The sequence below is a fragment of the Acanthisitta chloris genome, unplaced genomic scaffold (genome assembly GCF_000695815.1).
Source record: "Acanthisitta chloris isolate BGI_N310 unplaced genomic scaffold, ASM69581v1 scaffold9991, whole genome shotgun sequence".
NCBI classification, from domain to species: domain Eukaryota; kingdom Metazoa; phylum Chordata; class Aves; order Passeriformes; family Acanthisittidae; genus Acanthisitta; species Acanthisitta chloris.
In genome coordinates, this window is record NW_008656496.1 from 15,312 (window position 1) to 26,681 (window position 11,370).

An 11,370-nucleotide genomic window follows, 5' to 3' on the forward strand; every position below is an offset into this window, starting at 1 on the left:
CAAAATCAGAAGCAAACATCTGACTTAGGCTCATAAACCACCTCTCTATAAAGCAGGGAGGAAGACAAGGTTTGATGACAGAGAAAATAAGATGTGACTAGCTGCCATAGTCTTGACCAGGGAACTTTACTGCTCATCAGTGAACACACAGAGTTATTAAAATCAGATGCACAGGGCAGGGGAAACCCCCAGGACAGGGCTGCTTGGCATCTACCACCAACTGCCCAACACCAGTGGATGTACAGAAAAACCACTAGCTGCACTTGAAGTGAGCCAGACCATCTCTAGCACTTGACCTGTCAGGCCCTCTGTACCTGCAGAGAAACCACACTCATGCTTAGTTCCAGAAGGAAGTGACCAGCTTTTCCATTTTGCACTTCTGAGCAGCCTTCCCATGAGAACCTTCACTCAGAGCTTAGAACACTTATTTTTATACAGCCTTAGACAATAAGAAAATCCACTCAAGCTTTATGTGAGCAGACACTGCATCCTCATCAGGGCCATGGTGGTCAGGCTTACTCTCTGTTGGTAAGCAGAGGTAAGCAGGGCAGAAGGTGCTTAATTCACATGATGCCCAGCCCGTGGATGAGGATGGCTATGAAAGCCAAGCACTGCTGTTTGTAAGAGAGGTGAATGCCAGCACAGCCTGTAGCCTGCAGACTGAGCAGTCACTCCAGGGACAGATTCCACAGGAGCTCCTACAGCCATCCACACTGCTCTTTTGAGCTGCAGCTGCACTGTGTGCGTGCAGCCAGCCCCATTACTCACGCGGAGCAAGGAGCTGCTTCAGAAACACCAGCAGCTGCTCAGGGAAGGAGCTTCTCAGCCCCACACAACTGCAGCACAGGACAATCAAAAGAGCAGCAGCTTCCTGTCCTCCCATCGCCCTGCCTAGCACAGCAACAGGCCCCTGACCTGCCTCTCTCTTGATCCAGGCTTTATGTTCTGAACTTGCCCACTGCTGGGGGCTGGGAAGGGTGTGCAGAGGCAGAGGACATGCCAGATTCTGGTGAGAATCTGCATTTATCCCTGATGCAGAGGGTCTTCTACTCCCTGGAAAAGGAAGCACATCAAGGCAAGGTCAAACGCTGAGCGCAGTGGGGCCCAGCAGACCTACACAGCAGTGACAGATGGCCTATTCTGCTGTAGTTTTTGAGCTGCTCCCTCCAGCTGTACACAAACCAACAGCAGCCCCTTCCAGCTCTGCCTTGGAGCACGCACTGGCCATCCATGTGGGCTAAGGGCACATCTCAGCCCTCTGGCTGCGGAGGTCAATGGGTGATCCTCACCAAAGGCTGCATGCAGGCTGCCTTTCGCTCAGTGATGGGAAAAGCTGAGCTCAAAAGACATTCAGGGCTCTGAAAGAGGGTGCTGAGAGCAACGTGCAGGAAGAGAGACAGCCAGCAGACCAGCCTGGACTTTACAGCCAGTCAGAAAGGCAGCTGCTCTGTGAAGGCTTTATCCAAGGCTGAGGTACTCACTTCCATGTACAGATGGGAGAGAGAGAGAAAAGAGGCTTCTTTCATTTCTAGGAAACTCTGTAGATCTGCATGGGACCACTGAGAGGAGGAATCAGGGCTGCAAAGCACACAGGGAGGCAGCCCCATCACCTCTCATCTTCACATGGTCTGTCTGTTCTAGGCGAGCACTGAAGTGCCACATAGAAATGACTCTCAATCTCAATGCATTCCTTCCATCCCCAGCGCCTGTCTGACTCTCCATCTCAATGGCATTCCTTCCATCTCCAGCGCCTGTCACACGCCAGCAAATAGCTCTGCTTTGTTCACTACACAATAGGAACAGCCCTCCACACCCCATAGTTTGCTTGGTAACTTGCTAAGTGACCACCAAGGCTTTCTCCACTGACATCATCTGCTTCAACTACCCCTTTTAGCACATAAATGGCAGACCCTCTCCAGGGACCAAGTGTGCCCTGGCACTCAGGAGGGAAATACAGGCAGGGGTATTGCCATCATCTGTGCTCCCCCACCCTGGTAAGGTTACAAACTTCATTCAGCCAAGCCAGGATACTGTTCTCCAGACACAGGGTCTCTGAGGAACAGGCAACCCTACAGCTTCTCTGCACAGCCACAAGAGCTGCTCATGTAAGAGGAGGCACCTGGATGCAGTGAAGCTGAAATCTTCCCAATCGTGTCTGGAACCAGGCAGGAAGGAGCCTGTACCTTGGCTTTTGATCTTTACAGGCAAGTCGTTACTGAAGCTCTCAATTACAGGATTAAAGACAAACGTGCTTCCTGCATACTCAGGGCTGACCTATCCAGCAGCTACAGGAGAAGTCAGCAACGCGTTGGTCTTGCCAGGCTGCCCAGGGGAGGCAGGGGCTCTTGGGGACCTGCCATGCTGCAAGGAAGAACCAGGAACTTCACTGGAGCATGGTATAACCCTCAAGCACATCACCCTATGTTGGTCCCTGATCATTTAACCATGGACAGAAGCTCCTGGAGTCTGTTGGGTTTGGCAACTTTGAAATGCCACCTGCAAATACTGGCCAAGAGAAGCTGCTCAGCCTTGGCACATCACCAGAAAGCCTTCTAGGGGTCCTGGATCCTCATCTGAGGATCAGCTATTACACCTTTCCAACCCAAACCTACCACAGACCCACCAGATTTCCTTCATACTCAAGGTCCAGTGATCTCTAAGACACCTTCTCTGGGTAGCCAAAACAGGGGACAGACACAGTGCATCTCAGACAAATGCCAGAAGGGACAATTTCAGGAGGCCTGCCTTTGTCCAAACCTCTTTTAGCTCTTCCTGTGGGGAGAGGATGACTATCACTGTATTTTTATTGTCAGATAGGAAACTGAGTGTCTGAATAGGAAGAGGAAGACAGATCAACTTTCTGCAGACAAAAAGTGCACCTGGGTGGGTGACTAACTCTGATGTGAGAAGGTTTCCTTCTGAATCTGAAGTGACAGCACAGGGGAGCTGAGACAGGGGTGATGAATAGCCAAGACTGATCCTGATGGGAGCAACAATACAGGCAGGGATTCAATTCCACTGTGGCTATGATGACTGAAGCACAGCAACAAGACAGACCAAGTCCCCCATGCTTCTGCAGCAATGTCCCAGGACTGCAAGTCACCCTCTCCCCCGCTTTCTACAACACAGAGAGGGGGAAGCAGCACAACAGCTGGGAATACTGCCAGGGACAGCAGAAAAGAAACCATAACATTCAAACAAACAGCTTGCATGCAGCTCCTGAATGCAGGCTGTGAGCACTTTGCTGTTTGTCAGTGAGACACAACTGATCTTAGGACTTTGTGGCAAGAAAAAACTGCACAGCTTCCCATTTAACCAGACCTCTTCTCACCACCACTATGTTCACTCTAAGTGCCCTTAACTTCAGCCATGAGCTTGAAGAGCAAAAGGAGACAAAACTGGGTGCAACCAGAAAAGGTCAAAGCATCACAGGTACCACTGTGAACTAAACTAATCACTTCCCAACAGCTAATCATGGTGTCACATAGGTACTGACTCCTGCAGCTGCCCTGTTCTGCCAGCAGCCCACATCCTTGGCACTGAACCCTGCAGAGCAGAGACACTGATTGCAGCACTCGCAGGGCAGGACTAAAGAGTGACAGGGACTCACCAGAACACAATTCCAAAGTAAATGCATCTCTCTTGCAAGAAAATGCCTGCTCCCAAGTGTGCTCCTCTCATTCATTACAGAGGCTCATTTGGGCTTATTCCCTCTAAAGTCCAACACAGCTTTAGGTTGCCTTGAGAAGTGACTCCTGCTCACAACACTGATGCACACAGAGCTACCAGGGACCCATGGCTGGAGACTGCCTTGTATGCTGACCGCTCAGAAGGACCACAGATTCTACATCACAATATACTGAAAGCAAAATTACCCAGGCTAAAACCTTACTGTCACAAGAATTACCAGCTGGCAAATGGTGGTAAGTCTATTTCTCTGCTAACACAGACCAAATAGCTACAACAGAAAGTGGCTGGCTCACCACTAGACTGGATCAGCTCTGGGCTTTCCTCAGGCACCCACTGATACTAACAGCACCCATGAAGAAAGGAGCAGGGAATGAGCAAAGCTTCAGGACGTGTGCATGTCCCCTTAGTTAAAAACAGACCTCCTCCTACCTTCCCATCTGTTCAAACGGAGTCCATACCCTGGCTGTGCCCGGCTCTGTGCTGTACATTACTATCCCCTATGTCCAGACTGAGGCAGAGCCACTGCTTCAGTGCATCATCTCAGCTCTGGCTATTCACAAGCAAATGCTGCTAGCCTAAATACCAGATTGAGGAGTCCTGGTAACCAGAGACAAGGCAGAGGGGGAAGGGGCTGTGCTTCACAGGAGAACTACTCAAGTGTGTGCAGTACACCCTGACTGGGTGCAGGCCATATCCCCTTTCTTTCCCAATGCAAAAAAACTGGGAGAGAAAACATCCCAAACGACCCAAACTCAAGCAAAAATGCAAAGCAAGCTGACACCCGACACACCAGAGCTATGGAGAAAACAGTGATCCCTCCTAGACATTGCAATGCTTTTCCACATCTCTAAGAGCCAAAGTCCCTTCTCACTTCTAGCAGGATCTGGGGCTCCATGAGCAGGCAGCTACCCACAAGAAACCATGTAATTTCAGAGCACAAGCATTTCAGTAAAGCCACCAAGTTAGAATTAATCCCTTCCCTAGGCAGAGGTTTGCTGTGCTCTCTTCCCCACCCTGTAGCACACTCAACTTTTCCAAATTGCATTTGAAGTCCTGCCTGGGATTCATTAGCAGAGAAACCAAACTAATCAGAACTGTGTCCTCTATGGGATGTAGCTGGTAAAAGCTCAGCTTTAAAGACTGGAAAGGACTTCTGCACTTGAAATGAAAAGTTAAACCATTTCTGAATTGCTGTGGAGCTCACAGGGCCTCCACTCCCCTCTCCAAGGGAGGACAGACCACTGAAATCATCATTTTGCCTAAAACTAGCTGCTAAGGAGAACAAACTTTAAATTCTGTATTTGCATTTCTGCCTGTTACCAAGTGCCAGCTGCTGTACAAACACTGTGGGAGGGCAAAGCATGAGAGACAAGCACAAACTCCTTGGATTTAGCAGAGGAAAAGAGAACAAGCAGATATCCACAGCTGGTCAGGAAAGAAGAACAAGGGGTCAGGGAAGCAGCACTGGTCAGAGTTGGTCTGGGCACGTCACAGCCCAAGCACCATCAAAGGCTGCTCGTTAGAGCAACGTGCTTGGACATCCTTTTGCAGCAGCACTCTGGGCAAACACGAACAGAGCTCAAAAATCCCTTCGTTTGCCCTCTGGGCAGCCAGGCATGATGAGTCCAGCAGAGTCTAATTACAGGAGAGTATAATTGGATAAAATAGGATTGCACATGATTTCTGCTCTCTTGACGACAGCACAAGGACCCAAAGGGCAGATGTGGCTCATTGTGCTGAAGCTGGCGTGCAGGACGCGTGCTTGCCCTTCTTTTCTCTAACTGCTGCCACTGCCAGGCAACACCTAGGGTAGTCCATTAGGAACAGGCTGACTCACCTGATGAATCACAAGCAGCTACAGTAACTCCTGCTTCAGTGCAATTCAGAACTTCCACAGAGCAGTCTGTGCCAGTTTCACTAGGTATCTATGTACAGACATACACATGTGCATATATGACACACATGTATATTTATACATACATGTATAAAGTGACTCCCTAGGAAGCTGAGCAGCAAGTCTCAGATTTGCCCTTCCCACAGCTTCCCCTGCTATGCAGCTGAAGAAAATATGCCAGCAGCCAACAGCATGCAGCTTTCTCTCAGTTTTTCCTTTTTGCTCTGGAGTCTCTCATGACTCTGCATCCTTGAGTAAATTCTGCACTGATTTTTCTCCCTCTATTTTTCTATCCCAGCATAGGGATTTTCTCAACATTTAAAAGCTCCCAAGTCCAGAGGACCAGGGGCCAAGGCTGCTCCCAGTAAACCAATACACATCAATGTTCTGCCTTTGCTGCAGACCAGCCTCTTCACATTTAAGTCACTGCCCATTTTTCAGCAGCTTTGTGCACCCCAGAGCAAAGTTTTTCTGACAATGAAATTCTGTGTGAGCAGAATAAGGGCAGAATAAGGGCAGAATAAGGGCAGATGCTGTTTTTCAGTGCCTCAGTGAGTATTATCCTTTCACCTTTCTGACGCTTCACCAGTTACAAACTCAATTGCATGGTGAAATCTTCTTTGTCCACTGTCCTTCTCTATGGCTGCCCTAACAGCTGGAATCTGGTGGCTGGTCCTTCATTTGGCTACACCAGTCACTACAGAGACATGAAACCAACTGAAGGTTGACTTGAAAAAAGTTGCATGTGGTAAGTGTAACTTGGCAATGGCCAAGGATGTTTGTGCACGTATGACCACTGCCTAAAGGAGGAAGAGGACTGCACATTTTCAGGCTTCTTTCATTTAGTGAAGGGGATAACTCCCCTCTTTGGAAAAAGTCAAGAGCCTCACGTTACCAGCCAGGTTCACAACCAAGTCACAGCGAGATGTGTGAGTCACCAAGCCTGGCAACTTGCACAACAGCAACAAATTACCCCATTCAGAGACTAATGTCACCTCCAGAGGTTTTTTGCATGCTTTGCTTTTGCATCTGTCCCGACAGCCACATCATCATGCTGCACAAATACCCTGCTGTAAAAGAGCACGGCAGGCCTGTGAAGACAGACTGGACTGTAGTGGGTGTCTCCCCTCTGCCCTGCACTGGCTCACTTTTAATGAGGATCTCTGTGCTCAGCTGGGGATTGCAAAACCTCCAGTGTGCCCTTGGGCCTGGATGGGAAAGCGTGGATGCTTTCTCTGTGGTCTTCAATTCACATCCTTTCCCTTGGGACAAGCTGAGCACAACTCTGTTTAGTTAATCAGCGATGTGTTGGGATCTCTCTGCACTGCACTGTGGGTGCCTGTGCCGCGGGAGATGTGGAGCTGAAGCTGAACCCAGACACCCAGCATACCTGCTGGGTCTCCCTTCTCCAGGGGAGCTGACAATGCTGGAAACAGCTCCCTGGTTTAAGAGCACACCAAGATGTACTTGGAGGATGCAAGGCCCTCCAGAGCAGGCAGGGGAGCTGGTTAGAGGCAGCGGGTGCTTGGGAGAACCATGTCCATATGTCCAGGGCTTTGATATGCAGATGGAGCCATTGTGAGCTTCAGCCCCATCTGTACACCGAGGGGAGCTTCATGCCCAGATTGCTTGAACAGATCTATTTAACTCCCGTGACTAAAGGGAATTCCAGCCTCCACGAGGATCCCAGCATCCAGATGAATGCCAACACACAAAAATTCAGAAAATCTGTCACCCTGCACAGCTTCTATCCTAGGATAAGAGGGGACAAAAGCACCCAAGCCCAACATTTTGCACACATGCACAAGGCTGGGCCCAGCTGAGGGAAGATGTGTGCTAGCATGAGATCTCAGACCTCAAGCACAATGCACTCCTCTTGCAGCTTCACTGCAAGGCAGGTTGGAAAATCCTTAAACCTGCTGGGAGGAAATGCTGTTTCCCTGCTGTGACTGACTGGCTTCCAGTGTCATGATCCTGCAGGAGATTTGATGGCAGCTGATGGGAGCCCTAGACTTTCAGACAACTGTCAGGTTATGCTCATGCCAGCCAAGGACACTGGGGAATTTTTACACAAAGGTGCGCTGGCAATCAAGGCTGAAGGTGATTTCAGCATGTCAAGCATTGCCCCCTGCATACACAGAGTGGGGCAGAACATGCTGGCACTCCTGGGAACAGGGAAGGCACATGAGGGGCAAGCAGCCTACACCCCAAGGATGCTATGGCTAGCTTCTTCAGCTGCTTTTTCCCCACTGTGTCCTCCACCGAGGGGAAGGATTCGGCTAGCACAGTAGAAGGGAGAAGGATCCCACACAGACAGACAGAGTGCCTGAGGTGCTGAGACAGGTGCTCAAAAGCATCTCAACCCAATAACCTCTCACCTTCAACTGCACATTGAGCTTGGATTTAGCACATTAAAAAAACTAATTAATTCACTGCTGCTGCCCTGTAACACTGAGGGACAAATGAGTCTCACACCCATGTTGTGCAACCAGAAAGGAGCACTAAGCACTGGTGCTAAATATTACTTAGTGTTCACCTCCTGTCACAGAGCTCGTCAGGGCTGCGGGCACTGCTGAGATGCCCATTTGGCAATAAAGCTACTGAATAAACACAGGAGAAAGTAGCCTGGGCACCAGTAGAGCTAGCAGTGAATTATTGGAGAATTCCTAAGACAATTTCCACATCACTATTTTTGCAAGACAGAAAAATACAGGGGAGCTGTAGCAGATCAGATTTAAATGTTCAGGACTTCTTGTTTGTGAAAGAGGGCTATCTCAATCTCCAAGGCAAAGCAGAAACTTTCTGATACATGAATACCCTTTGATAGAAAAGTAAACACTAGAGGCTTATTAACCTTGCAAAAAGACTTCTCCAGCAAAAACCTGGCAGGAAGGAGAAGGGAGAGATTTCACACATTAACCTTGCATGAACTCTGCCAGAGGATCGATTTTCCAACCTCGAGGCTCATTCCCCCAACTGCTACAGGCTGTGCATGAAAAAGGACACCCCTGAAATGGGAGAGCAAATCAGACTAGATATCTGTCTAGGGGCACGACTTTACAGACGTAACTGAGGAAGGACAGAGAGAAGAGAGAAAGAGAGATGAGACAGCTGCTGTCAGACAATGCTGAAGCCAGACAACAGTGGCTTCCCCTAAAACAGTTTTCCAGCATTGGGAAGGCACAGTAAATATTCCTCTCTTGTGCCTCTCAAATCTCCTTGCATCATCTTGAGAACTTGCACTAGTAACCAGATGAAAGCTGTTGTTTGGGAATGTTGTGCCAGAACATCCCCAGAACAGCGAAGCCCAGCTCTGCACAGAGGTAGAGAAAAGTGTGTGTTAAGCCTCTCACAGAGGCTTTATTATAAGCCACAGCAAAACCCTTTGTTGCTCAGAGGTGCTGGGGAGCAAAGCCATGTTCTGACCTGTGCATGACTGTTGGTGAGAGAGCAGCACCGTGGCAGAGCTACCTGCACCTCCATTCACAATAAATAAACAACAGTAAGGACACATCAAATGCCTCTTTTTGCACTTCAGTGCTAAGTTGTACTCTCCACTTCTCCAAGTGCATTCCCAGAGCAGGGAATCATAACACCCATTCAGTAAAATTACCTCTCAAACTGTGCCAAACAGTCTGCTATAGAAAAATCACACTGTTAGGTCACAGCCACCAGGATCCTTTCCAGCTTCCCATAGACCAGCATTCACAACCCTTCTTCCCTCACCAAAGGCTAAGCAAAAAAAAACATCAGGAATTTTTCACCTGGAAGGGACTTGATTTGGTTTTCTCCTTAAAACTATCATCTGCAATGCAATACCTGGTACATCATCAGAAAGAAAACACAGCAGAAAACAAGGTATCAGCAGGTCTCTGTTATGAAACTTTTGGGGAAAAGCGAGAGATAAAGACATCTGCAGAAGGCAACTTATTTGTTACGCTCTGGATTTCTGCTGTCACATCTAAGAGATCAAATCCATCTCTGGAAGCTGGGAATGCTGTGCCAGCAGGTCTCAATCACTCGGGGCAGAAGCTCAGCAAACTTTCGAGCACCCCAGCCCCTTCTGCACTGTCCACAACATTTGACAGAAGTCCAGGCAGGCTGAGAGGTACCACCTGCCCTGCACAGACATCAGCTAGTCTGAAGGTATGCAGCCCCCACAGCAACTCCTAACTGCATGTAAATTATGCCCACTGAAATGATCATGCAATAACCTCTAATAAATATGGACAGGCACTGCTGTACTACGGACAGTGCAACCCCAGGGTTCAGAGGGACCATGCAGAGATGCCCACAGTCCATGGGGCTCTGCCTGAGCGCACAAAAGATGCACACAAAGCACTCTGATTCATGCTGAAAGCATACAGACACCCACAAGCAACCGAGTGAAAAGCCTTCTCTACATTGTTTCCAAACAATCTCAATACAGCTCACACGTCAGCCGAGGCGCCGCACACACTTGGTACTTACAAGAGGGTTAGCTGTGTCCACCTGCTGCCGGAGCCAGGATGGGGTGGATGCGACTCGGAGGGAAGGTGCATGGAGATGTGCAGAGAGGCTCTCCTGCAGCAGGGTGAGAGGGATGGGAAGGAGGGCCCCAGCCCCTCTCTGGGCCCCAGAGCAGCAACACTTGTTCACGGGATGGAGCGCAAAAAGGCTGGCATTCCTACAGCAGCAAGGACAATGGGGAGGGATGAGGAGGCACTGCCATAATCAAATGCAGGCCAGCTGGCCCTCCCCCAGGAAGGGCAGGCACCTCCTTCACTTGCCAAAGGCTTTGTTTTCTAAGCCACAAAGAACAAAGTGGTTGAGGAGAGCCAGAGGAGGAGGAGAACGGAGGAGAACCCGCTGTGGGGGCAGATCCACACGTGAGCGCAGGTAACCCACTCCTGAAGAGATGAAAACACAGATGGAGAGGGGTCAGGCAACATTCTGCCCACTCTAGGCAGAGCTTAGAAGCAGCAGCCCCTTGTGTGCAGTAGGAACAAGAATCAGCACAGGCTGATGGTCAGGGGTCCTCTGAGGGAAGAGATACAAGGGTGGTAGACAGAGAACACCACTGAAGGAATGGCTTGTGGAACAGAGCCTGAAGAAATCCCACCATGGGAAACCCTACCATTTCTCAACCAGCCTCACTCTACCAATCCTGAGCAGTGGACTCTCAACAGCTTCCCTCAGAAAGCAACTGCAAGGCAATGGCTCAAGCTGCCAGAGGCTCCCAGGCTATGGCAGGGCAATGCCCATACCTTCCCTGAGCATCAGACAGGGCAGCATCTTGCACAACATCCTGACAAGCAGGAAAAAGCCCCTGGGCCTGCCTGAGGCCCTCTTGTAATGATACAGGCAGTTCAGCTCTGGGCATCACACCACCACACGGCCACAGGGTATGCAGGTGCTGAGCCAGTGCAATGGGACGCTGCCCTTTCTGGTTGGGTCAGTGCTTTCTTCCAGTGACTTTTGCCAGCAGGTATCATGCACCTTTGCTCCCAACCTACAGCAGGACTGTTTGTCATCCCAGGGCTGGTAGAGACCATGCTGCGTGCTCTGGCTCATTGGACAAGCCACTACAATTCAGGTGCTGCAGTCCTGACAGGGTACAGGACTCTCACGTGAGCCATTTCAAACCTGCAGTCCAGATAAACCTGTTCTTTGCTTATGGTAAAGTCAAGAACATGGGATATAAGAATGATCTGGGAAATAATTTTCACCCAAAGAAAGCTTGAGAAAGGAAAAAATATGAAAGCTAATAAGATAAGCAAGGAGAGAGAGACTTGCTGTGGCTGGCC

The 11,370-nt window shown here is 49.6% G+C and overlaps 1 protein-coding gene across 1 annotated transcript in view; it reads right to left on the bottom strand.

Annotated features, from left to right (window-relative positions):
• Positions 1-11,370, bottom strand: part of PLEKHG4 (pleckstrin homology domain containing, family G (with RhoGef domain) member 4) — a gene marked incomplete at both ends in the record, with an annotated part of 61,922 nt that overhangs the window by 8,822 nt on the left and 41,730 nt on the right. The window lies entirely within an intron of this gene.